The 26,829-nt window shown below is 58.9% G+C and overlaps 1 protein-coding gene across 8 annotated transcripts in view; it reads right to left on the reverse strand.

The window, feature by feature from the left end:
- Positions 1 to 26,829, reverse strand: part of ZMIZ1 (zinc finger MIZ-type containing 1) — a 202,302-nt gene that overhangs the window by 129,015 nt on the left and 46,458 nt on the right. For 6 of the 8 annotated variants that reach the window (XM_030335188.2, XM_030335184.1, XM_032595212.1 and 3 more), the window contains one exon: positions 18,870 to 18,949. The exons of 1 other annotated variant lie outside the window; for it this stretch is intronic. The gene's annotated coding sequence lies outside the window, so the exon portion shown is untranslated. The remainder of the gene's footprint in view (positions 1 to 18,869; positions 18,950 to 26,829) is intronic. One more of the 8 variants, XM_030335186.2, reaches the window with a different exon arrangement.

Consider the following 26,829-nt stretch of genomic DNA (forward strand, 5'->3'; position numbering starts at 1 on the left):
GGGAGGGGCCCCAGGACCGTCTCCGTTTACTAAGGCCTGGTCAGCAAGGCTGGGGTCAGCCCCGGAGCACCCCTCCTGGGCCCCTCCCCACTGAGAACAGCTGTCAAGGAGCTAAAATGTTGGTGCTCTCTGCCTCCCCTCTAAGAAGTGGCAGGGAACCTGTCCCCAGCCCCTAGAGCTGCTGGGCTCGTGATCTAGGGCCATGCGGACCCCTGAGCCATGTCCATGGGGAACAGACGTCCCACCCCAGGCCATGCTGCCCTGACTGTCAGTGGCCTTGGACAAGTCACATGCCCTCTCTCAGCAGGAGGAGGTTAGACTTGGCGATGTGCAGGCTGCAAAGGAAGGGCATTCAGGTGGACAGAACAGCCCAAACAGAAGCTGGACGGAGCGCAGTTGGAAACGTGCCCAGGCGGACTGGGCCAGAAGACTGGGGGTGAGGCTCAGTCTAAATTTAGGGTTAGGAGCAAGGGTGAAACGGGAATTGGAGTCAGTGTGGGGTTTCTCTGACCAGTGTTGCCTGAAGGCAAGGTCCCTCGTGGGCACTCAGTACTCCTGGGCAGGGGCCCTCGGCAGCCGTCCCGGCATCTCTGGATCGTGAGGAGGGACAGGCAGAGGCAATCTGCTCTAAGAGAGGCAGCAGTGTTTGCTCGAGAATAATCCAGAGGACCAGCTTGGGCTCCCGCACCACCAGGTGGCCCAGAGGAGAAAGGGGGTACATTCAGTCTCCCTTGGAGCAGCCTGAGCACAGCCTGGGCCTACCTAGGGGTGCTGTTCTCAGACTCAAGGCCTGGGGTGACAGGCCATGAGGCAGGTGGGACGTAGGCCCCGGGGAGGGATAAGCCTGGCTTATCAGGGTCAGGGCCATGGGGACAGCCCAGCTCAGGCCTGGAGTCACGGATACCTTCCTGGGGCCTCCACAGGCATAGACTATGCTGGCTCAGGACTCCCTGCTGTCATCCCCACAACCACCATCACCCCGACTTTCCTGGTGGATATTTGAAGATCCAACCTCTTTGGAGAGGGTTATGCTTGAGGACAGGGTCCCTGGCACGACACCGGTCACACAGGAGTCCTGGGGTGTGCAGAGTCTGGCACCCTGAGGCATGGAGCCCCAGGACTGGTCCCAGCTGGGGAGGGGGCTTGCTGCTTTCATCTCGCTCTCGACCTCTAGGACGGTGCGAGGCACGAGCCCACCTTCACCCTCAGCAATCCTCCAGGGAGGGGACAGATGGACAGCCAGTAGTACAGGTGGACCAGAGGCCACTCAGCAGAGGATGGGGCCTGCCTGCTTCTCTGGGTCCCAGGGTGGCGATCTAAAGGCAGGGGCCCAGCGCAGGGTCGGGAGGCATGAGGAGCAATTGTTCCTACCGCCTGCCCGCCTGGTGCACCTGCTCACCTGCTGCCCGGTCCCCACTTGCCATGGCCTTGCCAGCCCCTTCCCTGCCCCCTCTCGGCCCGAGATGGCTGTCGCCATGGCAACCCTGCTCATTCAGTCCGGGATAATGAAGCCAATGTGTTTTTCATTTCCATGAGCGGGAGTGCGGAGCAGAGCGGGGGAGGGGGCTCTCCCCTCTCGGCCCCTCCTCTGAGGGAAGGCAGCCTGGAGAGAGAGAGTGTGTGCGTGCGCCCGACCAACAGAGGCACAGACACCCATGGGAAGGGGGTGGGACCTGGAACCCCAAGCTCTCAGGCCACCACAGCAGCCATGTGGCTGGACAATGCCAGCCAGAATGGCAGCCTTCTCTGGCAACCCCTAGACCAGGAGAAGTGGCTTGGAGACAGGCAAGGCAGGGCTCCACCTCTAGCTGTGTGACCTTGGGCTAGTGACTTCACCTCTCTGGTCTCCCTTCAGTAGAAGGAAGTTCACCAAGCATTTTATTGGGTCTCTTTCGAGTGTCTGGCCTTCTGCTTTCCCCGGAGAACCTGAAAAGCCCCAGACAGAGCCCTGGTCGTCCAGGAGTCCACAGGTGAGCAGGGGGAGTTTGGATCAGGCATGTTTCTCAACTGTGAAAACAAGGCCAGCAACTCTTATCTGTTGCCACCTATCTCTGAGTTACTATTCAAAGGGGAGGTTGATGTGAAGTTATGCATGTGAATGTGCCCGGTGCACACAGTAGATGTTTTATGTGTCTTCAAACTGGGTCCCGGTCCCGCAGCACAGATGGCAGATGTGGAAGAGATTCTCCTATGTGAGTCAGTGCCTGAGGCTGCCCTAACGCCTATCCTTCCTACAGACTTGCCCATTCAGTTGGAGGTAAAACCGAGGCCTGAGCAGGGCTGGGCTGGGCACAGGGGCAGTGGCTTTGACTAGCCTGCACCATCAGTGGCAGGGCTCATCTGTAGCCCAGACGGGAGACAGAGCAGGACTGTCTGGGACACCCACGGTCCCCAGCCGTACCCGCTCCTCCAGCCCCTTTCCAAGGGCAGGAAGCCAAAAGCACTCACGCGGAAAACTCTGGCCTGTCTTCCCCCCCCCCCCCCCAATAATTCAATCACCTTGGAGGCCAGTGGCCCTCTCTCCTGGCTGGGCTGACAGATTGGAGGGGGAGGGAGGGGAAGCATTCAGAGGGAGGGGTGGGGGGTACCAGGGAAGCCGATGTGGAAAAATCAGAGCAAGTCTTGAAAAATGAAGAAATAAACCTGCCAGGAGGGAGACAGCCTCCATCCGTCCTCCATAAAGCTGTCTAAGGGCCACCAAGGACGTCGGTGGGTGGAAGGGGCCGGAGATAGCTCCTGCTGGGACCCCTGCCGCCCCCGCCCAGCCCGGCTCCAGCCCATGGCTGGTGAGGGGTTGGGGAGGAGGGGGGCCTGGGGAGTTTGAGGGTTAGGAGGGGCAGGAGTGTGGGAGGCACAACGGTGGGGAGAAAAGGCCTGGGAACAGGGGCCTTTTGTCAAATTGATGAGCCAATACCTGTACACAGTAGGGACTCAGCGTTGGACTGAATAAAGGAAAGAATCTGTCTGCAGGCAGCTGGCGAGCAGGGCCTCTGTAGCAGGCTGACTAGCCACGAACGAGGACTTGGCTGAAGCCCATTCGCCCATTTCACAGATGGGAAGGGAGGTCAGACGGGCCCGAGGTCACATGCCGAATCAGAGCCGCTTGGGTTCTCCACCCCGAGGTCCATGCCAGGGTGCCTTCAGCATAAACTCCAGGGTTGGGGGCCTCTCTCCACTGTGTCCCCACCGATGCCACATCACACCCAGGCCGGGGACCAAACACACCTGTGAAGGAGGATATGGCCCTGGCCCTGTTCCAGGTCCTTCCACGGAACCATTAAGAATCACAGTTTCTAGGGGCGCCTGGGTGGCTCAGTCTTAAGCGTCTGATTCTTGGTTTTGGCTCAGGTCATGACCTCACAGATTCGTGGGTTCGGGCCCCATGTCGGGCTCCGTGCTGACAAAGCAGAGCCTGCTCGGGATTCTCTCTCTCTCCCTCTCTCGCTGCCCCTCCCCCACTCATGCTGTCTCTGTCTCTCTCAAAATAAATAAATAAAATAAAATAATTTAAAGAAAAACCAAGTCATTTTCTAGGAACACTGAATGACCCCGAAACCTGCTCATGACATAAGTTGAGTCCAAAAGAGAAAGAACAAAAAAAAGTCATAAAGTCACCAGAAAGAAATACACCAGAATGTTGGTCAGCATGACCAGTGGTGGGGACGGTCACGGACAGTTTTTATTTTTCTTCTTTCAACTTTTATGGGACTTTCAGGCTTTCTACAAGAAGCGTGCATTACTTTTACAGTAAGGAAGAAAGGGACATTCTTAGGCTCTCCATCTTGACTTGGACAAAGTCAAAGGAACTCTAGCTGCAGGGGGGAGCAGCTCTGCACAGGCTCACACGCTCGTCCGCCATGACGAGCCCCCCGCCATGGCCTGCAGGCCTGCTGAAGTCACCGCAGGCACGAAGGAGGGGACCACAGCCGCCCTCACTTCGCTGCGTGACCGGGCGAGTCCTGTCCCTCTCTGTGCTCTCGTGTCTCCTCCCCTCGTCTTTCTTACCTCACAGGACGGGTACTGAGGGCTAATGCTTGAACTCAACTTGGAAGCCCTCATGATTAGGGGGACAGGGCTTCTCTGAGTTGGAGGGACGCTGTCTGGGGCAGAAGGGGCAGCTGAGGTGCCTCCAAAGACTGGGCAGGCCGGCGCAGGGCGGAGGAACAGCAGAGCAGCGCCAGGAGGCGAGGGGCCAGCTCTCGTCCCCTGTTTACAGTAGAAACACAGACTTGAAAAGGTTTCACTTTTCCACTGTTTTTGTGGCGGTGCTGTGGGGAGCAGGGCTTCCTGAGAGCGAGGCCAGCTTTCTAAGGCCACACCGAGTCCAGCCCCGCGCTGGCCTCTGACAGGAAACATCATGTTTTCAATTTACGGGTCCTTGCCAGGCGCTCCACCAGCCGGCTGTGTGGGGAGAAAACTTCCAGGCCTGGCTGCAGTTGGGAACCCCTGGCAGGCCCGGTGGAGCCCCGGGACCCCAGAGGGGACCCCGTGGGATCCCCAAGTGGCCTTACTCCGGAACAACTCTGGCTGCAGGTGCCTGGCGGCTGATGGGGGTTTGTTAGCAGGTGACGTGCCCGGTGATCCCACCGCACAAGGCGCAATCCCTGGCCTCCTGGCTCCCATGTCGGCGAGCCCTACTCTCTTGATAGACAGATGGGGAAACTGAGGCCCACAGAGGGAAGAGGCTTCCCAATGGTGAAGCAAGAATGACCTCTAACCAGATTGGAAGATTCCCAACCAGACTGGAAGATTCCCAACTGCCGGGGGGAAGATTCTCCCCCAGGCAAAGGGAGACTGTCCCCTGTGACAGTATTGACCGATGATCGCCACCACACGCCTACAAGCGGGCACCGTGATCACATTTGAGCTCAGAACAAGCCTGTGATCTGTCTGACCTTCGTATCTTGCAGATGAGGAAACCGAGGCACAGCGGGGTTTAGGAACCTCTCCAGGATCACGTCGTGGGCAACCACGGAGCTGGGGGCCTCGGGCCGTGCTGCAAAATTCCCTTCTCCACCCCATCCCAGGGCTGCTCTCGGCTCTATTCCTTGCTGTTTGAAGCTGCCCTAGCCCAGGCTGGCTGCAAGCCTCCCACCACAAAGGTCCTGCGGGTCCCTCCCCTCTCCAGGTGCTTCTGGAAATTCCTGGTAAACTGCGAAATGCCTGTAGCAGGGGTGTGCATTCAGCCAGTGGGCACTGAATGCCTTGGTCTACACTGACGGGGAGGAGGCTGTGTCCTGGCACCCAGGAGGCCCTCCACGCTGACAGCCAGCCGCCCTGTGACACGAATGGGCGAGGGGACTGTCAGGAAGGCCTGGGAGCTCAGGAAGGCCTCGGAGCTCAATACATCTCTGCTCTTTCTCACCCTGCTAGAATGTCACTTCCCTGAGGGCAGGGGCCTGGTCTCCTGCTCACTGATGTCTCCCAAACACTCAGAAGAGCGCTGGTACACAGGCGGTGTTAAATAAACGTCTGCTGAATGACTGACGGAGGACGGTGGTTGGGCAAGAGGCTCTGCTCACACGGTGGGTCTGGAGAGACCTGGCGGCTCGTCTCATCAGCCACGTATTTATGACGTTTCCAGGGGAGGAGGAGACGCGTCCCCGCCCGCACCCAGCGGCCCCAACCCAATGCTCCATGGCAGCTCCCACCCTGGCCCCTCTGCCCGGCGCCCTCCCCGCGCCCCGCTGCTCGCTCTCTGGGCAAATTCCAACACTAGACAAAGGGCACATTTTCAGGGATCATAATCCCTTGCTTGTTTGTGTTTTTCACCAACTGTCCCCTCCCTTCTTCTTCCTATCCAGGGCATTCCTGTTCCCAAACGGGAGCCACCTTCCAGGCGAGTGATGGCCAGGCTCGCACTGGCTCCCAGGAGTCCCGTGAGCTGGGCCAGGGAGGCCCACTATAGACACGGACACAGAACCTTCTCAGCAAGGACAACATCAAGGCTGCCAAGGGGGCGGGTGCTCGGGGCTCCAGCTCCGGGCTGCCCTCCTGCTGGCCGGCCTTCGGGGAGCTGAGCTGTGCCTTCAGGCGTGGGGAGGAACCTGCGCCCGGCCCACAGAGGGGCGGAGACCGTGTGTGCATGCGTCTGGGGAGGGGGGACAACACACATGCAGGGACATGCCCAGAGAGGGAAAATAAGAGACTGAGAAAAAAGACAGCAAGAGACGCAGCGAGAAAGAGGGCACAAGTCAGGGAAGCACCGAGAGAGTCAGGAAAAGGCCCCGAGACAGCAAACAGGTGTGGATGGGACGCCCCCTGGAGTTGTGCAGCTGCCCTGGGCAGGACAAACACAAGAGAGCCAAGGAAGGAGAGAGACAAAGATGGGTGCAGGGAAGAGCCACAGAGGGTGCACGGATGAGCGTGACTGGGAGGCCCGCTGCGGGAGGACAGGGAGACAAGCCAGAGGTACGGAGGGGGCCCTGCGGTAGACACACAGAGCATGCCACAGACGCACCAGCTCCAAAGCCCTGGCAGACTTTTCTGGGTGCTCTCCTTCCCTGTCCAGGTGCTGCAAGGTCGGCGTCTAGGAACGGAGAAAGACAGGCTGCAGGGCCCCGAGGCACCGCCCCCCTCCATGCCCTGCTAGGAATGCCCTTGCTCTGTGCCCTCCAAGGCTCAGCGAGGTGTTGCAGGCGACGCACGCTGACCCTTCTCCCTTCCAGCCTTGCCCCCCACTCGTGGTCAGGGGGAGAGCTGGGGCGGAAGGTCAGACGGAGTGGGAGGTGGCAAGCCCCGCCGGAGGGCAGGAGCACAAACAAGGAAGCCCAGGGCCCCTCTGAACCAGCCCCTTCCTGTCTCTGGGCCTCGGTTTCCTCTTGCTAGAGGAGGTGGGATCTGTTGGCCCCTGAGCTTCCCCCAGCCCCTACCACCCTGTGTCTCTGGAATCTCACATTTAGCCGGGGCACTGTGTGTAACTCTCTCCACCCCACCCCCGTTTCTGAATGAACTCATTGACCTCTCCCATTCCGGGCCCCCACCAGGCTTGCATTTGAAAGGCCAGACGTGCAGAAGGACGTCGCAGCTACAGCCGGGCTTCCCGCCATGAGCACCTCTTTCCTGCCAGCATCCAGGGGAGCAGAGCCACTACCTGCCCGCGTGCTATCTCTGGGCTCCCACAAGCTGCATTTCAATGACAGTTCAGTGAGAAGTGACGCGCCGTGTCCTTCTGTGTCGGTGTCCTTGCTGGCTCCTCGCTGCCCCCCGAAGAGCGTGTGAGCCACTGGACCTCATTACAAACCGCTGCTCCCACTCCCCTCCCTGCAGCCAACAACTGCGTGCTGGCTGTGCCCTATGTCTTCTCACACTGTTCCATCTACTTTGTCCTGGGCTTTCCCTGCAACTCCCAGCGGGAGCTGTGTGTCTCTGGCCCCTCCCACCCCCAAAGCTGAGCCGCCCTGGTTGCAAGGCTCCGAGTTGATGCTTGGGAAGGGCTCTGGGCCCCGATCTGGGCAGGCCTAACCCATGGCGATGCTGGCTGCTTCAGCAAGCCCAGCTGAACGTGGGTAACACACCCTCCACCTGCCTGGTCCTTCTGGGCCGCAGGAAGGAAGCCTTTTTCTTCTCCTTTTATGACCAAGAGGAAGAGCCTCTGGGAGGTCAGGTGATGGGGCCTTACACAGCTTGGGACCTGAAAGTTCAAGATACCTGGTCTGTCGGAGACAAAACCCATCTATCTCCAGGAAGCCACCTCTGATCTTCCTGGTTGGCAGGGGCTCTCCCCTGGCAACGCCCAGAGCGGGTCCTCGGTGCCCTGAGTCTGGTTGGGCTCAGGCTTGAAAGTCACATGGAGCTGGGTTCAAGTTCTGACCCCATCGCCCAAGGGCTGTGTGACCATATGACTGTATGACTTAACTTCTCTGCCCAACAGTTTACTCACTTGCAAAATAGGCTTTAGGAAAATTAAATTAGATAATGTATACAAATTACACGGTGCAGGTGCTGATTAACACAACTATCATTAAGACTACCCAAAACCACGCGCGCGCACACACACACACACACACACACACACACACACAGCGATATCACAGTGATTAACAGCAAGGATTCGGTCTTAAATCCTGGCTGCATGACCCTGGGCAAGTCACTTCTCTCTCTGTTTGCTGAACAAGGTCTATTCTTAAAATTCTTCCTTATTACTATCCAGGAGACCCCTCCCCAAACCCCTAAAAAAGCAGCAGGTTGTCCTTGGAGCCTGAGGGATCTGCTGGCAACTGGGACACACAGGCTGTCCCCTGAACCTTCGCAATCTTCTGTACTCACAGCCACCAAGCTCTTGCCACCCCCCAGAAGCTCCGCAACCCTCTCTGACAGAGCCAAGAACGTCCAGCGTGGCCCAGCCCCAGGGGGAGGCGGCCCAGTGTCTCTGGTCAGTTGGTTCTTCGTGCAGAACGGGCAGATTTAGAAAAGTCCTACTGCACTGAGATTAAGTGCCTGTTGAATCTCCCATCTGACTCACGGCCTCCTCCCCTCCTCCTGGGCTGACCCCACAGTCATTACCATTTAAACACCTAAATTATCAAAGGGCTCGCAGGTAATTTACTTGCATTACAAAAGCCCGATTCAGGGGAAGGGCCCATTCTCTAACCACTGGGTGTTCACCTTCCCACAAAGCTGGGAAGGGACCAGAAGGACCTGTGTACAGAGCGATCATGGACGATTTCAAATGATTCCTCAGAGTCTGTGTCTTCCTTCTTTGGGTCAAAACAGATGTTCCGCATGTTGGCAGTGAGGGCTGGGTGGGATGAGCCCCACGGGAGAGTCACAGTCAGACATCACGAGTTCCCATCCTGGCTTTGCAGCCTGGAGACTTCGGCTATCTTCCTAACCACCTCCTGCCTCAGTTTCCTCACCCATCACACGGAGATGATGCTGGTCCCACCTCAAAGGGTTTCAGACCAAGGGAGATGCCGCACTCCCTGCTGGCATCGTTATTATTTCTTTTATTTTTTTTTTAATGTTTATTATTTATTCTTGAGAGAGTTAGAGAGACAGAGCATGAGCGGGGGAGGGGCAAAGAGAGAGGGCGACACAGAATCCGAAGCAGGCTCCAGGCTCTGGGCTGTCAGCACAGAGCCCGATGCGGGGCTCGAACTCGTGAGACATGACCTGAGCCAAGGTTGGACGCTTAACCCACTGAGCCACCCAGACACCCCGGCATCGTTATTATTATCGCTCTTGTTATTAGTACTGACTAAGGGCCCTGGAGCTCCGCTGTCCTCTGCCTTTCAGTGACACACGTGTGATGGGTAGTCATTTTCTCCCTGTCCCAGAGGCTGTAGGGCGGCTGGGTCTGTCTTGGGGGTGTCCTGAAGGCGTGTACAAGCATGCCCCTCGAGGCCCCCACTGCAGCTGGGCCCTGAGCAACTTGGCCCGCCGAGTCCTCACTCTGTCAGGAGCCACAATGTGCCCCTGGCGGGCATCTCCTACCCCGGGTTCTGAAGAATTACTCTGGGGCTGCTCTGGGCTCTGCCCACCCCTGCCTCCTGGTCTCTGTTGCGACCTGGGTTCTCACTTGTCAGACGGCCAAGTGCGTGCCATGTACCCTTCACTCAATCAGCATTTGCCGAGTGCCCGCCCTGTACTGCTCATTCCCACCACAATTATAGGACAGTCACCCCTGTACGGCTCATTCGCTCAGCAGATACATGGCCTACGAGGCGCCAGGCTGAAGCCCGTGGCTGCTTCAATAGCATAGCCCCAGCCTTGCTCTGTCCAGCGGCCTCCCTGCTGTTCCTTGCCACGGGTGTGTTCCCACCGGTGCTCTGGGACACAAATGCCATCACCCAGCCACCTCCTCCCCCAACCCCCACCCCCCCCCACCACCCCCAAGCACAAGCTCACTGTATACTACACTCACCTGCCCAAGCAGGCGCTTATCCGGGGTCCTGGTCTGGGCGATACCCTGACCTAAGCCTATGCTTTTCCTGCCTCACCTTCAGCCCCACTGGAAATCCTCAGAATCCTTTGAGTGTCAATCTGCTCCAGCCAGCCTCCTCCGGGAAGCCTTCCATATCCCATACTTCTCAAGAGCTCCTTCTCCTTGATCTCAACACCTTCCTGGTCCCAGAGCACTGGGTATGACTAATTCTCTTCCCTGCAAGCGAACTTTGGCCTAGGCTGTGCCAACCTAAGGGCTGGCCTAGGGTCTTCTGTTGCCTTATCTCCCCAAGAGCTGAGCACAGATCCAGGCAAACAGTAGGTGCTTACTAAATACTGCTGCCTTACTGCTTACAGAGGAAGAGTGTGGGGAGGAGGAACCGGCTTATGCAAAGGGCTTGAGGTGGGTCTGGTACCAGGCGCCGGGTATGAACCGAGGGCCCGGCTGGGCTCCTGGCCCAGGGAGGAGATTGAGCCGCCCACCCCGGCCCACACCCAAGGCTGGCTATGTAAGCTGGATGCCAGTGGTCAAAGGAGCCCTGCTCCCTCGTCTGAGTGACAGCACAGCCCAGACTCTGCGCCCCAGGTCCTGACATCATCCCGGTTGCGGGGGGGGGGGGGGGCGGCGGGGGGACGGGTGAACGCCTAGATGGTGAATAATTCCTCCTCTGTCACCTGCCAGGCCCTAGCCGCCTCAAACAAGGTCTCATTAGGACAGGACCGGTGTTTTCACCTCTGCTTATTAACTCCCTTGAGCACCAGCGAGTGGAAAATGGGAGGGAGCCAGGGAGTGAGAGCCTTTTCATTCTGGCTCATGTTGCCCTCAGCGTGGATATTCCTGGAAACTTTCCATGGGGGCTGTCCTGGCTGGGGTGGGGGACCGGGAGCTAAGCAGGGGCTGTTGATTCAGGCTGACAGCGCAGATCAAAGAAGGGCCCAGTGTTTCGGGAGCAGGCAGCCCCTTGGTCCCTGTCCTGAGATGGCCCCATTTCTTCCCAGGAGCAGCAGAGGGCTGGTTTAGGGCTCAGGCCTTGTGGTGGGTGGGGGAGAATATCCATCCCAGAAAGACGGCCCAAGGGGAGGTGTGGTGGGTGGCAGGCACGGCCCAGAGACCAGACTGCAAGCCCAGAAGCCTGGGTTCCAGTACTGCTCCCCATTTCTCCCCGGGTGACCTAGCAACTCATTTTCCTCCTGGGGCCTCAGTTTCCCCGTCGATAAAGAGGGGGCTCCGCAAGGCCACCCCCTAGTTCTGACACTCCAGGCCTCTGTGTGTGTTAACTAGTAAAGCTCTGAGGCCCCTCGGAGGAGCCAGATAACCCCCCTTCATCCTGCCTTCCTCGGCTGGCTCCGAGTTAGCGGTCTATCTCAGCGTGCAGAAGACATTTCCAATCTGAGTGGATTCGGCAGATGCCTGCTGATCTGAAAGCCTCCTGGAAGGCCCAGGGGAACCACCACTAAATGACACATCACGTCCAGGGAACAGCTTCTCTGTCCCTGGGGCTCTGGGGCTGGCCAGCGGCTGATGACCCGAATGTTCTGTGGCCAGAGGGAATGGAGCTGAAACCCAGAGGTCTGCCTCAGGGGTCCTGGCAGAGAGGACCCCAGGGAATGTCCTTCTTATTATCATGGGGTTAGAAGAATAGGAAGAGCCCTTACAGATCGCCAAAACCCCTGATGAATTCAGGAGAAAACTCAGCCACAGAGAGCGACAGGTTTGCCCAAGTTCAATCAGGAAGGCCATGACACTGTCCAGGGCCCAACCTCTAGGCCAGCTCCCCTTTATAGGCATCCATGTGTCCCAGACTGGCATGATCATAGGTGTTAAGTGGGGCATTGGTTAAAAATTCAGAACCCTAGGCCCAACTCCAGACCTACAGAATCGGACTCCAAGAGAGACACCTGAGAATCTGCATTTGAACAAGTGCCCCTGGTGATCTGTGTGTGTTGGCACTTTGGGGAAGTACTGTGTCTCCGTGTGGAATCGCCATCCTGAAAGTTTCCACTGGAGAGCTCCAGAGAGGACCCAGGAGGCCGGTATCCTGGGGAGGGAGGTATCTGGCTGCCAGACCCGATGCCAACCTCAAGCAGATGTTCCAGTGCTGAGGGGTGGGGGCAGCTCCCTGAGGGCATCCGTCTTCCATTACCAGAGAAGGCTGGTGCCACACAGGGCTGCTGGCACCCCTGGCAGGCAGGCAGGCCTCTCCCCACTTGTAGATTTTCCTCATCTACGATCTAACAGAGGGTATCAGAGATAGAAGCAACTTGTCCAGACTCACCCAGCTGACAGGTGGCAAGGCAAGGTCTTGAACCCAGAACCACCTGTTCCTGAAACCCATGCTTTAACCCCATGTCATAAAGCATCCCTTACCACACTGAAGTGTACATGCATGAGCAAACCCTTATGGGAGGTGGTGAGCTCCCCAGCGGCGGAGGTATGCAAGCCGCAGCTGAAGGAGCCCCTGGCAGGCATGGGATGACCTGGACCAGCCCTCCTGGAGCTGCGACGGGACAGGCGAAGCTGGCCAGGGGATGTGGGTGTTTTTGTTGTGTTTCTTCCACACACAGAGAAAAATGTTTTGGGTTATTTACAAGTGTTCGTTCATCAAAGTTGTCCTGGCTCAGTGCTTGGCCACCCTGGAGCTGCTGGGCGGAGGATGGTCGGGAGCCTTGGCTGAGAGGGCATCTGCCGGGAGCAGAGACGGTGGGGGTGCAAGGGGCTGGCTCCCCAGGCCAGGGTGACCCAGGGCGGTTGGGAGGTGGGGCTGAGAGACCTCACCAGGGGCCACCCAGTGAGACCCGTCACACACTAGGCTGTCCCATCGGCCAACCAGAGCGTGGGCCAGATGGGGGCAGCACGGGAGCATCCCACCCGGGTTATGAAGCAGAGATGCTCCCACAGGCTCTTAAAGAGGCCCCCAAAGAGCCTCGGGGAAGCAGCGGAGGGTCCCAAACAGCTGTGAGGCAAGATGTGCTGCTTCCCAAACCGGAACGGAAGAAGGGTGAGAAGCACTTAACAGGAAAGACAGATGTGAGGAAAAAGCTTTCACACGATCGCATTAACCGGAGTGGTGGGCATGGGACCGGTGCTCCCCAGTCAGCTCTCTGGGAGTTATGTGGTCCCTATAACCCCAGGGGCTCTGGAAGGTTCTCAGGGCAGTCTGCCCAGGAGCCTCAGTAGACGGACACCTGAGGGACCACACTGAGGTCACCGTCTCCTCCCCACGCCTGCACTGGCCACAGCCCAGGACCGAGACACCTGACAAATGGACCTGCTGGCCAGGGAGCTGGGGGCTGAAAGAACAAGCATGCACCACGAGAAACACACAGACTCAGAATCTTGCTTAGCACAGCCCACCCGGCGCATTAAGAACTGGCACACCAGGGGCGCCTGGGTGGCTCAGTCGGTGAAGCGTCGACTTCGGCTCAGGTCATGATCTCGCGGTCCGTGAGTTCGAGCCCCGCATCGGGCTCTGTGCTGACAGCTCAGAGCCTGGAGCCTGTTTCGGATTCTGTGTCTCCCTCTCTCTCTGACCCCACCCCGTTCATGCTCTGTCTCTCTCTGTCTCAAAAATAAATAAATGTTAAAAAAAAAAAATTTAAGAACTGGCACACCAGATAAAATCTTGCCGTCCCCAAAGAAAACTAAGGGCACACAGGTGAGTGCCTGCCTGTTCAGCATAGGCGTACTAGGAGCCATGCGTGCCTGGTGGATGGGGGACAAGGTTCAGTCTGCCCTGAGCCGTCTTTGAGGGGTTTCCAGCCCCGCAGGGGAGACAGAAGGTGGCTGGCATGGAGGAGTGGAGACCAGGAAAAGCCATGGGTGCAGGGGGCCGAAGGACGGGCTAGATGTGTCTCGCGGGGCTAGCTCAGCACGAATAAGCTCTGCAGCCCTCGGCAGGTGGGAGGAGGTAGCCCTTGGGAGGGGGGTCCTCCTCGGGCTGTGGCCCCAGCCCTGCCTGTGGTGGGGGACCCGGGGCGGGGGGGAGGATGAGCCCAGCACCTGGACCTTCCAAGACTTCCTGCCACGATCCCTAGGCAGAGGCAAACAAGAGACCAGCTGTCAACGGAGCAGGCAGCAACGTGCAGCCGGTGGGGACTGCAGGTCCCAAAGGGGGAAACTGGCTCCAGAGGGCTCTGGAGGGGCTTTTCTGCTGCTGGTGTGCCCCTGGGAGGTCCCTCCAGGCCAGCGGGGGCGGGGCCAGGATCTGCAGGGACAACTCCCTCCTCCCCCTCCCCGCTTTCGGAGCTTTGCCTGCCCCAGGCATCTCCCCACCGTGTGGGAATCCTCCACGGACACGCACTTGGGCGCCTCTGCAGTTCAGACTGCGTCCTGGATGGCACGGCAGGAGGACAGGGGCCATCCTCTCTTCCTGGGAGGAGCTGGGTGCTCGGACCCCCTGAACCCCAGTGCTCTAGGCTGTATGCTGTGCGTGCAGTGATAAGGCGCAGCACTGATCCCCATGTGGCTCACCCTGTGTTGGTCCCCTCGGTCTAGGGCTGTTTGGGGATTCGGTGGGGGAAGCACCAGGACCCCAGAACCCACGGTGAGGGAAATGGAACCCTCACAACATGTCCCCTCTCTTTGAAGGTGTGGTTGCCTAGGTACTAGCCACGGTCCTGTCCACCTCAATTTACCTTTATGACCAGTGCCCCATGCCCCGTGCCCCAGTTCCTTACTTTGAACTGCAGAAAGGTAGCAGAGCCTTGCCTACAGGGAAGGCACGCACTCACCCTGCCAACTCTTATCTGCAAGACTGCCTTTCCCAGCCTCAGTTTCCCCACCTGCAAATGAGGGAACCCCACGGGGCCACTGAACACCGGCGTCTGCGGGCGGTGTAGGCATTAAATACACACCAGGTGTCAAAGACTCAGGAGGAAAAAAGAGTACAGAGGAGCCAATAGGTTATCCTTCCAATACACAATCAAGACAAAAGAGAAGATAAGGGGGCAGGCAGTCTAGAAACACAGGAGCATAAAGAGGGTTCGGAGTTGAGAGAGTTCAGGGAGGAAAGGAGCAGGGCCTCTGGGAAGCGGAGGGCGTGGGGCCCAGGGGGTGTGGAGGCCACGTCTGACCCTGTAGAGGAAGCACGGCTGGAGGAAGGCTCCAAAAGTTTCCAGCCACACAGCAACGCAGGTGGAGGGCTTTCAAGGCAGAAGGAAGGGCAGGAGCAAAGGTGCCATGGCGGGGACGTGTCATAAAGGTGAGGAGGGGGCGGCACAGGGAAGCTGCAGCCCAGGGCACTGGCAGACAGCTAGCGTGTGACGCGGCCCTGCAAGGAGGCTGGGGCCGGCGGTGGTGGCTTCGAGTGCCAGGCTGAGTCTGCCGGTGCACGGCGGCTGGCGCTCCCAGGGAGTCTGACGGCCAGGGATGGGGGCCGAGGGAGCTTCCAGAAGGCGTCCAGGTGAATGGAGGTGTCCAGCCACCAGAACACAGCAGCCTACTTCACAGACCGCTGAGACCCTCAGGCCCATGGTTCTCTGGGAGGCCACCCTCTGGTTCCTTCTCCCCTCGGGAGAGGACAACTTATTTATTCATGAGCACACACTGGCTCCCGCCAGGCAGCCAGCTCTCGGACACCTCACTTCTAATTACAGCAGGAGTTTTATTAGCGCTGGAGGGCAATGCCAGGCTCCAACCGCCCCTGTGAGTGGACACACGCCCCCTCTCGCTTCCCTGCTTTAGCCTGCAGCCAGAGGCCCAGGTGCCCAGGACAGCACAGGGCAGCCGGGAGTTTGGGCTCCATCCCGAGTGGTCGGCACGGGGGGGTCCCTGGAGACGGGATGGTGTCTGCTCCAGCTCAAGGCCACACGGAGCGCACAGCCTCCGAAGCCGGGAGTGCGGGGCACTGCCTTGGATACCTCCAAAGAGCAGGGTGGGCGTGGGGGGAGCCGTGTGCCACCAGAGCTGCAAGAACAAGGCTCAGGGCGGCAGGTTGGGAGCCCGGGAGGTCTCAGTTCTGCTGAGTCCTGGCAATGACAGAGGCGATGACACAGAGCAGACGCAGAGCAGATGTCTGCGGGGACGCCTGGCTAGGAGTGTCTCTGAGGGTAAGGAGAGCGGAAGTGAGAAGGTCTTGGGGCTCAGAGAGAAATTCCAGAGGGGGCTCAAGGGGGAGCAGTGGACGCGGCACAGGGAGAAAGTGGGTGAGCTAAGGAGGCAGAGTGGGGGTGCCTTTGTGAGGAGACGGGGGGAGCCGGGCAGGAGAGAAGCACGGGCACACAGAGAACCAGAGACAGACAGGCACGCACGCACCTCCTTCCTTCTGGAGGGAACAGGCACCAAAGCGCAAAGCACAGGTGTCCTCCATGGCCAACCCCTCTTAGCGGCCTCTTCCAGCCCTCCCCAGGGGACCTCTGGGCAGGGGCTCCCCTCTCTGCTCGTCCAGCCTCCCGCGTCCACCCTGGAGCACCTCATGTTCTCTCTCAAACTCAGGGATGCTCTGCACGCCCTCCCACCCAGTCTGCTGCCTGACTGCCCTGTGCGGCCCCAGCTTGCATACTTTTGGCGATGAGGAGCTCACTACCCACTCAGAGGGCAACTGAAAAAAATCTCCAGATGGCTCAGACTCTTGGAAAGCTGAACTTGAGGATGCCAGGGAGACGGTGTGGCTGCCATGGAGGGGCCCGAGCTCTGCTGGGCCAGTCTGCTGGGCAAGGCTGTCCTTTAACATTAGCTTGCAGAGTGAAAGAGCTGGCCCCTCACTCCAGCTGTCGCTCCAAATTATAATAGGACCAGGCACCAGGATGTGGCAGTGAACAAGCATCATCACAATATCCGTCTCTAGTCTGGCACCTGCCCTTCGCCCATTTTACAGGTGGCAAAGCTGAGTCCGGGGAGAGGCAGTGACTTGCTCAACGAGGCCCAGGGAGCTGACGGTGAAGGGCAGAGCCTCGCACAGGCTACTGCAGGCACTGACCATCTGTCAGCCCCAGGAAGAAAAGGAGGAGAGGCGTGTCCGCCACCCCACCCCCAGCCGTTTCTAGGACACTGAGGTATTGATTACCACCCTTGCCTTGGAGTGGTTTTCTTTTCTTTTCTTTTTCCATCAAGGCTTTCTAGTCTGCCTTTTTTTTTTTTTTTTTTTTTTTTTTAAATAAACTCCAAGCCGCTCCTATGATTAATTACCAGCTGCCTAATTCTCCGCCACTAGCAATTTCTGGAAAGGGAATGAATTACCTTGAAACACATCCGAAAAGAGAACCCACCGTGAAGGAGAATTCAGAGGTTACCTCACAATTAGCAGTGGGTCCCCCTAGCCTTATCGGGTTGCCGGCAGGCCCTCTGGGGAGGGGCGGTCGCCAGCCTTCAGGGGCCACCCTCTGGTTCCTGAGGGCAGCGGGGCTTGGAGGGCCAGGCCAAAGCACAAGGCGGAGAGGGAGGCGGTTTCCTGAGCACCCACCTCAGGCCGGCCTGTGGCTCCGCCCCTGGTCTCTAAGGCATCATGGGCCGCTTCATTCCACAGTTCAAATCCCCATGCTGCTACTTACAGCTCTATGGATTTCTTAACCACTTTGAGCCTCTGGAGAAAGGACGAGGCACTAAACACACCTCCTCACGGGATTACTGCGGGGAGAAATATGTATTTAAGGAGCGTGGTGCCTGGTACACAGTAGACTCTTACTAAGCTCTAACATTTAAAAATATTTCAGGCTTCCGAGCGTCGCCGTAACGGCCTTCCCAGCAGGGCTGGTATAATTATCCCTGTTTTCTGATGAGAACCCTGGCCCCCACTCTCACGAAAGTGAAAGTCTTGCCCAAGGTCACGAGCCGATGGCAGGGAGCCGGGACCTTCTGCAGCCCTGCCCCTTGGTTCCAGAGCCTGACTGGAGCGTGCAGCATCCCAGGGCTTGCCTGGCCCCGTGTCTGGGCACCTACGAGCACGGGGGCCTCAGGAGGGGAGTTGAGGGCAGCAGGGACATGATCAGGCAAGGCCTCATGCCAGAGCAAAGATTCTGCCTCCCCCCGCTGGGCCCCAGAGCCTTGGGACAAAGGGCCCTGGCCCAAGTCAGCACTTTTGTGAAGGCCTCTCATCTCTGGGTTGGGAACCACAGAGTAAAAGAGGGATTACACAGGTCACCCTCTGGCACGGGGCCAAGTGCGATCAACCCTAAAATGCCTCTCTGTGATGAGACACGCTGGTGTCCAGGCCAGAGGCAGGGCCGGGAGGCTCAGCCTCAGAACCTTCTGGTTCCTGCTGCTCTTGGGAGCTCCCTGGGAGCCCCCACCTCCTCGTTATGTTGGATGACCAGTCCGTGTCCATCCTGGCATTGTTGGGCGCTCAGGGAGGAGGGGATGCGGGAGCTGCGGTGTATGGAAAGAAGGAAGGGTCCCAGGATCCTTGACAGTGACTCTGACGTGTCCTCCTGAGCACCTCTGGTGCCAGGTGTGTCCACGCACCTGTGCGGGCAGGTGCTGGGAACCCATCCCATTTTTACAGACAGGTAAATCAAGGCACAGAGAAACCGCACAAGGCCACAGTGGACAGGTGGCAGAGCCAGGATTTGAACGCAGTCACTCTTGACTCCAGAGCCCAGAGATTCGTGCGTGCACCTCAGCGTGTTTGCGGGAGACAAGGAGGTGGCCAGACACACCGCCCATTTCAGCAAATAGGCCTTTCTGCTCACCCAGGCCTCTTCCTGCGTGGCCGCCATGTCGCTTGGCATACGGGGCCCACGCATCCCGGGCTGAGTGGTACAGACACAGGTGCTGCGCCAAGGCTGGGGACCCCAAACCTGCCCCTCTCCCTGGGTGCTCTCCCCCAGCCCTTCCCCGGCAGGCACTCTGGAGAAAGGCCAGGTCCCAGAGGCCTCTGGGGCCGACGAGGTCTAAGCAGGGGGCGGGGCAGCACCCAGTCCCGCCCACCAGGGCCGAGGCCCAGTCAAAGGCTGGGTATGCCGGGGCTAACACCTAGTCGCTACTCAGGACGTGCCTGCCCCTTCTCCAAGCACCCGGGCCAAGCCTTCCCCACCCGCCGCACACCTACCTCAGTGACCCGCGAACCACCAGCGTCCCACGTCTGGTCAGCAGTGCTCAGCCCCCGCACCTCACTGCAGTTCCATCCTGCTGCAAGGGGAAGGGGTGGTCAGAGGGGCCCCTCGCGGCAGCCCTGGAACCGATCGGGCTGCCACTCCCCCCCCCCCCACTACCCCACCCCCACCTACTGGGCAAAACCAAGTCATCCCCATTTGACAGATGGAGACTCAGAGGGGCTGAGCGGAAGAGGGGCATAATCATGGAGTGCCCTGACACCAACAATCCCCTGACACCCCCATCTGCCCGTTACCAGCTATGTGGATATGCCCCTGGCCTCCCTGGGTTTTGGTTTCCTCACCTGTCAAATGGGATCACAAGCTCTCTCAGGCCTTCTAGGAGCATCTAAGGACATACGGGGACAGAAGCACTCAGTGTTGTTCATTCATTCGCTCAAGAAACACTGAACAAACATCCTGAGCTGTGAATGGGACGGGGGTTCCTGTCCCTGTGGGGGTTCCAACAGTTAAACGCTACATAATTAGAAGGGGCATCTGCCAGAAAGAATGAGTACAGGGGCTACGCAACATGGAGTCAAGGGCCAGGGGAGCCTCCCTGGGGAAGTAAAGTCAAAGGATGAGCCAGAAGAGAGGCAGGCCAAGATACATGGAACAGCATTCCAGGCAGAGGGACCAGCATATGCGAAGACTCAAAGACAGGGAAGAAAGCCTGCTTCAGTGAAGGACTTGAGAGCGGGCGGGTGGTAGGTGTGATGAGGGAAGGAGAGGTGGGGTGAGTGGGGGTCAAGGGGCATGGCCAATCACTGAGAGCCACGGGAGGGTCTGAACAGCCAAGGGACATAACCCTAGTTCCAGTTTGAAAAGATTCCCATGGCTGCTGGGGGAGAAGGGCTTGGGAGGGACCCTGGGAGGCAGGGAGACCGGCATGTAGGCTGTTCTGGGGGTCCAGACCAGAGAGAGTGGTGCTCATAGCAGAGGGAACAGCAGGCAGAGAGGCAGGGGTGCACTGGGTATGTGGAGATGTCAGAGGGAGGGAGAAGGCATGGACACCCTGGTCCCCTGTCCCCCACTGTTGATTATCCTCACAGTTGGCGGGGAGGTTCCGACCCGCCCACCTCCTCAGGGGCCACCCGTGCTTTTTACTCTGTTCCACCTCCCTACAGATCCTGGAGGACCAGACCCAAGGGCCTGGCAGGTGGACTTCTCTGGAGTCCCGGCCGTGGGGTGCCAGCCACAGAACCCCAAGTTTGGGTCCCAGCTTTGAAGGTGCCTCCCCGGGGGGCTCCAGGCAACTGCCACGCTCCGTAGGCCTGCACATCCTCCTCTAAGAAATGGGAAGCCGGACTGCGGGCTGAATGCCTCTCGGGACGAGCCCCATGGCTAACAGAGGGAGAGGGAGTGTGCAGGCCACATTAGTTGTGGGCTCTCACACATGCCAGGGGGCCGCTGGAGGCCTCAGACCTGGCCCACCCCACTGGGCAGTGGGAGAGAAGTGGGTGCCGTGGCTGGTTCAAGTCTGTGTTTCGCCCTCTTACCAAGTGTGGGGCTTAGCGCAAATTTGTTAATTAAACCCTTCCGTGCCTCAGTTTTCTCATCTGTGGGATGGGAACATAGGGAGTAGCACACATGAGGGCCGGAGGGGCAGGTATGTCAGCTGAGACATTAATGACCTTGCAGGGGCTGGTGCTGGGCTCTATGGAGCATTAGGCCCCGAGGCCCCAAGCCCCCAAAGCCAGGGCTGACATCCCCACCCCAGCAGGGAAAGACAACGTCTCTGCGTCCTGACCCTTTGGCTCCGGCAGCCCCCAAACTTCTTGCCGTGGGAACACAAACAGCACTTGTATTCACAGGCTCTGACTCTCCCATTTTTCAGAGGAGGAAACTGAGGCCTGAAGACAGGCAGCGCCCACCCCCATCCCAGGGACACGCAGCAAGTCAGTGGCTGGGGCAGAACCGGAATCAGCCTCCTGCCTCCCCACCACCCACAGCTCAGGCCTTTCCCAGAGGCGAGCTGGCCCGCAGACCCGCTGACAAAGAGAAAATAATTATTTTGGCAGCTGAGATAGAAGCCAGAGCCGGAAAGTCCTCGCTCACACAGTGAGCAACGTCCAGGCCCCAAGGAACGACACCCGCCCATCCTGCCGCTTCGGGTACTCCAGCTCACGGTGCCTCCGCGCGGGCCCCGTGGCCCTCAGCCACCCAGGCTCTTTGTTGGGCCCGTGCAGAGGGGCAAACGGACCAGAGAGGGGAAGAGATATATCCAAGGTCACAGAGCGAGCGCGCAGAGATAGGCTGGGGGCTATCAACTTCCCTGTGAGCCTCGGAGGGGCGGGCAGTGGGGAGACAGCCTGGCCAAGGCAGCCTCTGACTATGAAGGCCAGAAGGGCAGAAAGGGGCTTGCAGACTGCAGGTCAAACCACGCTTTCATTCTCATTGTGTGTCTGGAGCTCCCAGGGGCAGGGCAGGGCAGGACAGGGCAGGGCGGGAGCCCATTTTGCAGAGCAGGAAACCGAGTTCTGAGGGAGGATAGCGTGGCCAGAGGTATCACAGCTGGAGAGTGGCAAGGCTGGGCCTGGGACATGGCAAAGGTCACTCTGGGGTGGGGAGTGTCCCAGGACCCAGATACCTTTTCCCATACACACCCACCTTCCCAACCTTTCTTCCTGCAGGGATGCCCTGGGAGGACCCGGGCCTGAGGGGAGGTACAGGACTAGCTGCTTGGGGCTGAGGCTGGCCCAGAGTAGACGCAGGACCAATCCGGGATTGCTGGAGGACCAAGGTGCCTGTGCCACAGGCCATCCAGGATGTGGGGCACCCTGGAGACTCTGTGCCGGTGGCTCCAGGCCTGTGGCTAAGTGACTGGTTGTTCTCTACAACTGCCGAAGGTTCGGAACCCACGTTCTGGGCTGGAGCCCTGGTCTTGTCCTCAGTGGTGAGGTCGAGAACAAGGGTGGGCAGAGCTGGATTGCAATCCCTGGTTTGCCCTTTAATGCTGGGTGACCTTGAGCAGGTCACTTGGCCTCTCTGAGCCCTCATCTCCTTTCTAAACAGAAACTGGTGACCCCTCTAGCTGTTCACCCATCAGCGAGGCTTCGAGCTGACCTTGTAGAGCCCAGTATCGGCCAGAGCATTCACTTACCCACAGGCCACTGGGGGAGGGGGTCAGACAGCCCAGTGTGGTCTGTAGGCAGGTGGCCGTACCGATGGCATCCCTGAGCCGGAGTTCAGGGTTCCGGTCACGTGCTGCTAATCACGTGAACACATGTGCTCCTTGGGCCCTGGTGGCTGTGACAGCTTAACGCGAAATGGGCGTGTCAATACAGGTGCCACGTAGGAAGGAACAGGTCAGGGGATGGTGGCTGTTAAAAGTTTGAAGGAGGGGGAAATTACTCAAGGTCATAAGTGGCCAAGTTGGGACCAAAACGTGGTCACATGGGACGCACCCAAACTGGGTCTAACCTCCTGCTCCACTGGCTGAACCGACCTAAACCGGCTCCCGTGGCACTGACCTTCCTCACCTGGGCTGTTTTTATCCCCATTTCACAGATGGGACAAACAGTTGCTGGTCCTGTGGGCCAGGGGCCCTGTTTTTGGCCCTGCGCAGGGCGGGTGGCCTCAGACCCAGTTCCCAGGCTCACTGGGGAGACACGGGTTCCCCCACCTCAGAGATCCACCCGGGAAAACATCCCCTTACATGACCCTGGGAACAGGCCCCTCGTCCTACCCTGGCGGCCGGTACCGGCTCTGGGAGCAAGGCAAATATTTACCGCGATGGTTATCCAAACCAGGCTGGCGCCCCACCTCCCACATTCCTGGAATACATGTTCCCTGACCTCATCACGCGGGGGGCGGGGGGAAATGGGGCAGTTGGGGGAGAGGAATCCAGACCATGGGGGAGAGCCAGACGGAGAGGGTCCTGGGCCCAGGTAGAAGTTGAAGCCTGCTGGCCAGGAGGAAAGAAGGCAGCTTTGAATTGTGCTTCTGATGAAACATCCAGTAGGAGAGGCCCCAGGCTGATCTTGTAGGGCAGGGCACTGACCTACCCGCAGGCCCCTGGGGGAGGGGCTAGACTACCCCAGTAGGTGTGTGGGGGGGGGCAGGGGGTTACATCCATGCGACCTCTGAGATGCCTCACCCCTGCTGCCAATCACCACCCCCAAACACACGCGCGAGCACACACACACGCATGCCTGTTGTGCCTTTGGAGTGAGAAACTCAGCTTGCCATAAACACGCAGAAAATTCTTCCATCTTCCAGGGCTTCCTCAGCGGCCCCATAAGCCCTCACTGCCCCCATTCCATCCATCCTCAGTACAGTCCTGTCACCAGGGAGCCATAAAGCCCAAGAAGCACCCAGCAGAGACCAGAGCGGCGGAAGAGGTACTGTCTCACCCCAGTCATACTTTCAACAGCTCTGCCCATCGAAACCCCTTCCTTCAGTGCCCAACGACCACCTCCACCATGCTGCCCTCCCTGAGAGTCCCCCAAATGATCTTTCCCATTCCTGAACCTCCAGACGCTTTGATGCTGTTTCCTTCCTCCTCCTTGTACAATTAAAACCAGGTGCCTGATCATCTCTTTGGCTGTGAAACCCTTGTCCACCTACTCTAGGTACAGCAGGGTTGAGCCCAGAGGCTCAGGTGGCCCAGTGCCCAGGGTGGGACTGAAATGCTGAGTCTTTTCGCCAAAGAGAAGTAGCCGCAGCTGGCCTCAAGGAACAGATAAGAAAGCAGACCTAGTAAGTGGTTGTCTGGGGTGAGGGGGGGAGGCGGGGGTGCAGAACTCCTGGGCAGGGCTGTCCGAGAATCATGAACTAACCTTGGTTCAATAATCCTGTCTGTCTTCACTTCGTCTGAGAGTATTTGGAGCTGTTCTGACAACCTGCCCACACCCAGGCCCAGGGAAGCCCAGCCCATGCCCCTGGGCTTTACGCCTCCCTCTCTCCAGTGTGGAATCTTGGCAAGTGGGGGGGGGGGGTTGGTGGTGCAGACCAGTGTCATGGGCTGACCTCCGGGACTCAGCAATGAAGCGTAGGCCTGGCCAGTCTGCTGCGGGGCCCTGATGGATGTCTCCAGGTGGGGACAGCCCCGATGACAGGAGATGCCCAGCGCAAAACCTGGGGCCGCGCCCTGGCACCGTGGGGGACCAAAAGAGTGGGAGTTGGAGAAGGGTAGGGGCTCCCAGAACTGCCCTCTCCACCCTCATAACATCTGAAATTGGTTTCCCCTTTGTGAAAATGGAGAAATGACTTCTGGGGGTTGTTCCTTCATTCCATTCATCCATCCATCCATTCATTCATTTCCTTCTTTCAACAACTACTGACAGAGGAGGAAGAGAAGGAGCAGGGTTGGAGTGGGGGGAGGGGAGGCAAGGTCAAAGGCCAACAAGTGCCAGCCTGTATGCTTTCCCAAGGGTGTCTGCACACTATCTAACACGAGGTGGGCGAAAACACCGGAAGTTGGATAATTCTAGGACAGAAGTGCTGGTAGGTGTGCCCACCTCGGCCTGGCAGCAAAACAGGGGGTCTGGGGCATCGTCCTTTTGGGCAGAGTCTCTCACGCAGGAGGGCAAAGGCCCAGGTAAAGCCAAAGGCACAGGCCCCTCCTAAGGCTGACTCAGGAGCAGGGCCAGTGGGTCTGTTCCCCAGAGATGGGCTTCCCGAAGACGACCTACTCCCAGTCCCTTTCCATATAAATGGAAAAAGCATGCCAAAGCTGAGCACGCTCCTGGGGTAAGCTCTGCACCTGATGGTCTTTCTATGCCCCCCCTCTCATCAGCCCCTTGGGGGTGGGCATAGCCTCTCCCTTGCCAGGGGCTAGGGTCTTGCCTGGAGGAGCACCCACTTGGGCTTGGCCAAACCAGGGCCCTTGGCACCCACCCATCCCACTGCTGATGATCTAAATTGAATTTGCTGCCAACGGGCCCCTCTTAGGGACTCAGTGTCCTGCCTCTGCCACCTGGTCCTGCACTGTCCGTCTGAGGACACTGGATGGAGCTCTGGAGCGATACCCCTGCTCTCTACCCCTGGCAAGTCCCCAATCCCGATTCCTCTGCAGCATTAACAGGGCCTGACGGAGGCTCTCACAAGAGTCCTTGGAAGTCCTCAGTTTAAGCTTGCCACCTTACCCAGGAGGGGACATAAGTCCAAAGAGGAACAGGGATGGGCCCAAGACCAAGACGAGCACCCAGGTCAGTTCCGGTGTTGAAGGTGGACCAAGAAGGTAAGGTCACCTGTCCCCCAGATCTCAGTCTCCTTATCTGGGCAAACACCTGCTGGAGGACTAACTGAGCTGACATTTCATCCGTGATCCATACAGGGCTGGGCAGCTCCACGGGCAGCCTGGACTCCAAGCCCTGTGCTCCCCCCATTGAGGAGGCAGGTGGAATGATCGAGAGGCTGAGGGGCACGGGGGCTTCCAGTGGCACAGGCACCCTGCCTAGCACTGAGTGTTCCCAGTGACCCCCCCCCCCTCCTGGACCCAGGCTAGCCCCCAGCCGTCTCACTCCTCACACAGGCATCCCTCTGGGATTCTGGCCACACGGGGGCCAGGCCAGTTTGAGGAGGTGGCCGAGGCCCAGATTTACAAATGCCAGACAAAGGAAAGCACTGGTCTTGCGAGCAGGAGGTAGTGGGTCTGAGCTCGGGCACCAATGTCACCCAGGCCTAGATGAAATCCTGGTTCTGCTGTTTGCAGGCCACACGTCCTTAGCCAAGTCCCTGTACCTACCCCTGCCTCTGTTTACTCAATGTTGGGCGGGAGAAGGTTTAATTGGGGCGAATGGGTGGCTCACTTCCTTGGAGGAGCCAGGCCACAGGAGCTCTTGCTGTTTGTAGGAATGCCAGTCCCCCCTGTCAAGGGCAGTCCAGCGGTGGGCTGCAGGGTTGCTGCCGGGAAGGCTGGGGAGGGAGGGGGTTGTAGGGGGCGTTCATCATCATGCTGCACTCTGCGGCCTATCCCAAGATGCTCACCAATGCAGCTGCCTTGGAGAAGCCTGCCTGTCTCCACCCGGCCCTGCTTACAGGGAGGTAGGTTCCAGTCGGCCCTTTGCCTTTTTACCCTCCTTGACCTGGGCCAGTGCCTTCCCATCCCACGATGTCTCCATCTTCCATCTGTAAAGCGAGAGGAAGAGCCCCAGAGCCTCTCCCTGTCACAGCACACCCAGAGCGTGTCCCAGGGTCCCCGCCAGGAGGCACGAGGACCTCCGTAGCTGCTTCCCGGCGGAGGCGTCAGGATTAGCCTAGGATGACCTCCTTCGCCCTGCAGTCCGGGGTCTCCCTGCACTCCTTCAGAAAGAGGGGCTCCTTCGGCCCAGCAACTTCAAGGGATTTGGGGGGAGCCACGTCTCACGTGCCCATCAATCCCTGGGGCTGCCAGAACCTGACCTCTGGGACTGGACCCCTGAACGGACTAGAAAGAGAGGCTGAGGCCAGCCCCCTGACGGGTGTCTTCCTCCCGTGGCCCCCAGAAACTCTGGAATGTCTGCTGGACGAATGAATGAGCGGTGATGGGAGGCGCCATGTGAAAACAACTTTAGGTCAGAGAACACGGTACCTGCCGCGTCCGGACCAGGCCTGGCCCCAACGGATGCTGCGCGCTGGTTAGCCCGTTGGGTCTGAGAACCCCTGGCCAGCCGCCCCCCGCCCCCCACCCTCATCCTTCAATCTGGGAAAGTGTGGCTCAGGGGAGGGGACGTGCTAAAGATCACCCCGAGTGTCGGGGGCGCCTGGGACCTGGAGTCCAGGTGGCCTGACTTGTCTGCCTTGGCTCTGGGCTCTTGGAAACAGAGCACGGTCAGCCCCACAGAGCTGCCCACAGGCGCAGCTGTGACTGGGAGCGAGGAGGCAGACAGGCACAGGGAGGCCAGAACAGCACGCAGCCAGATGACACAGAGGCCCAACAATTCCTGACTCATGGCCACCCATCCCGTGACTCCACCCACCGCCAGTGTCCCC

The sequence above is a fragment of the Lynx canadensis genome, chromosome D2 (genome assembly GCF_007474595.2).
Source record: "Lynx canadensis isolate LIC74 chromosome D2, mLynCan4.pri.v2, whole genome shotgun sequence".
NCBI classification, from domain to species: Eukaryota; Metazoa; Chordata; class Mammalia; order Carnivora; family Felidae; genus Lynx; species Lynx canadensis.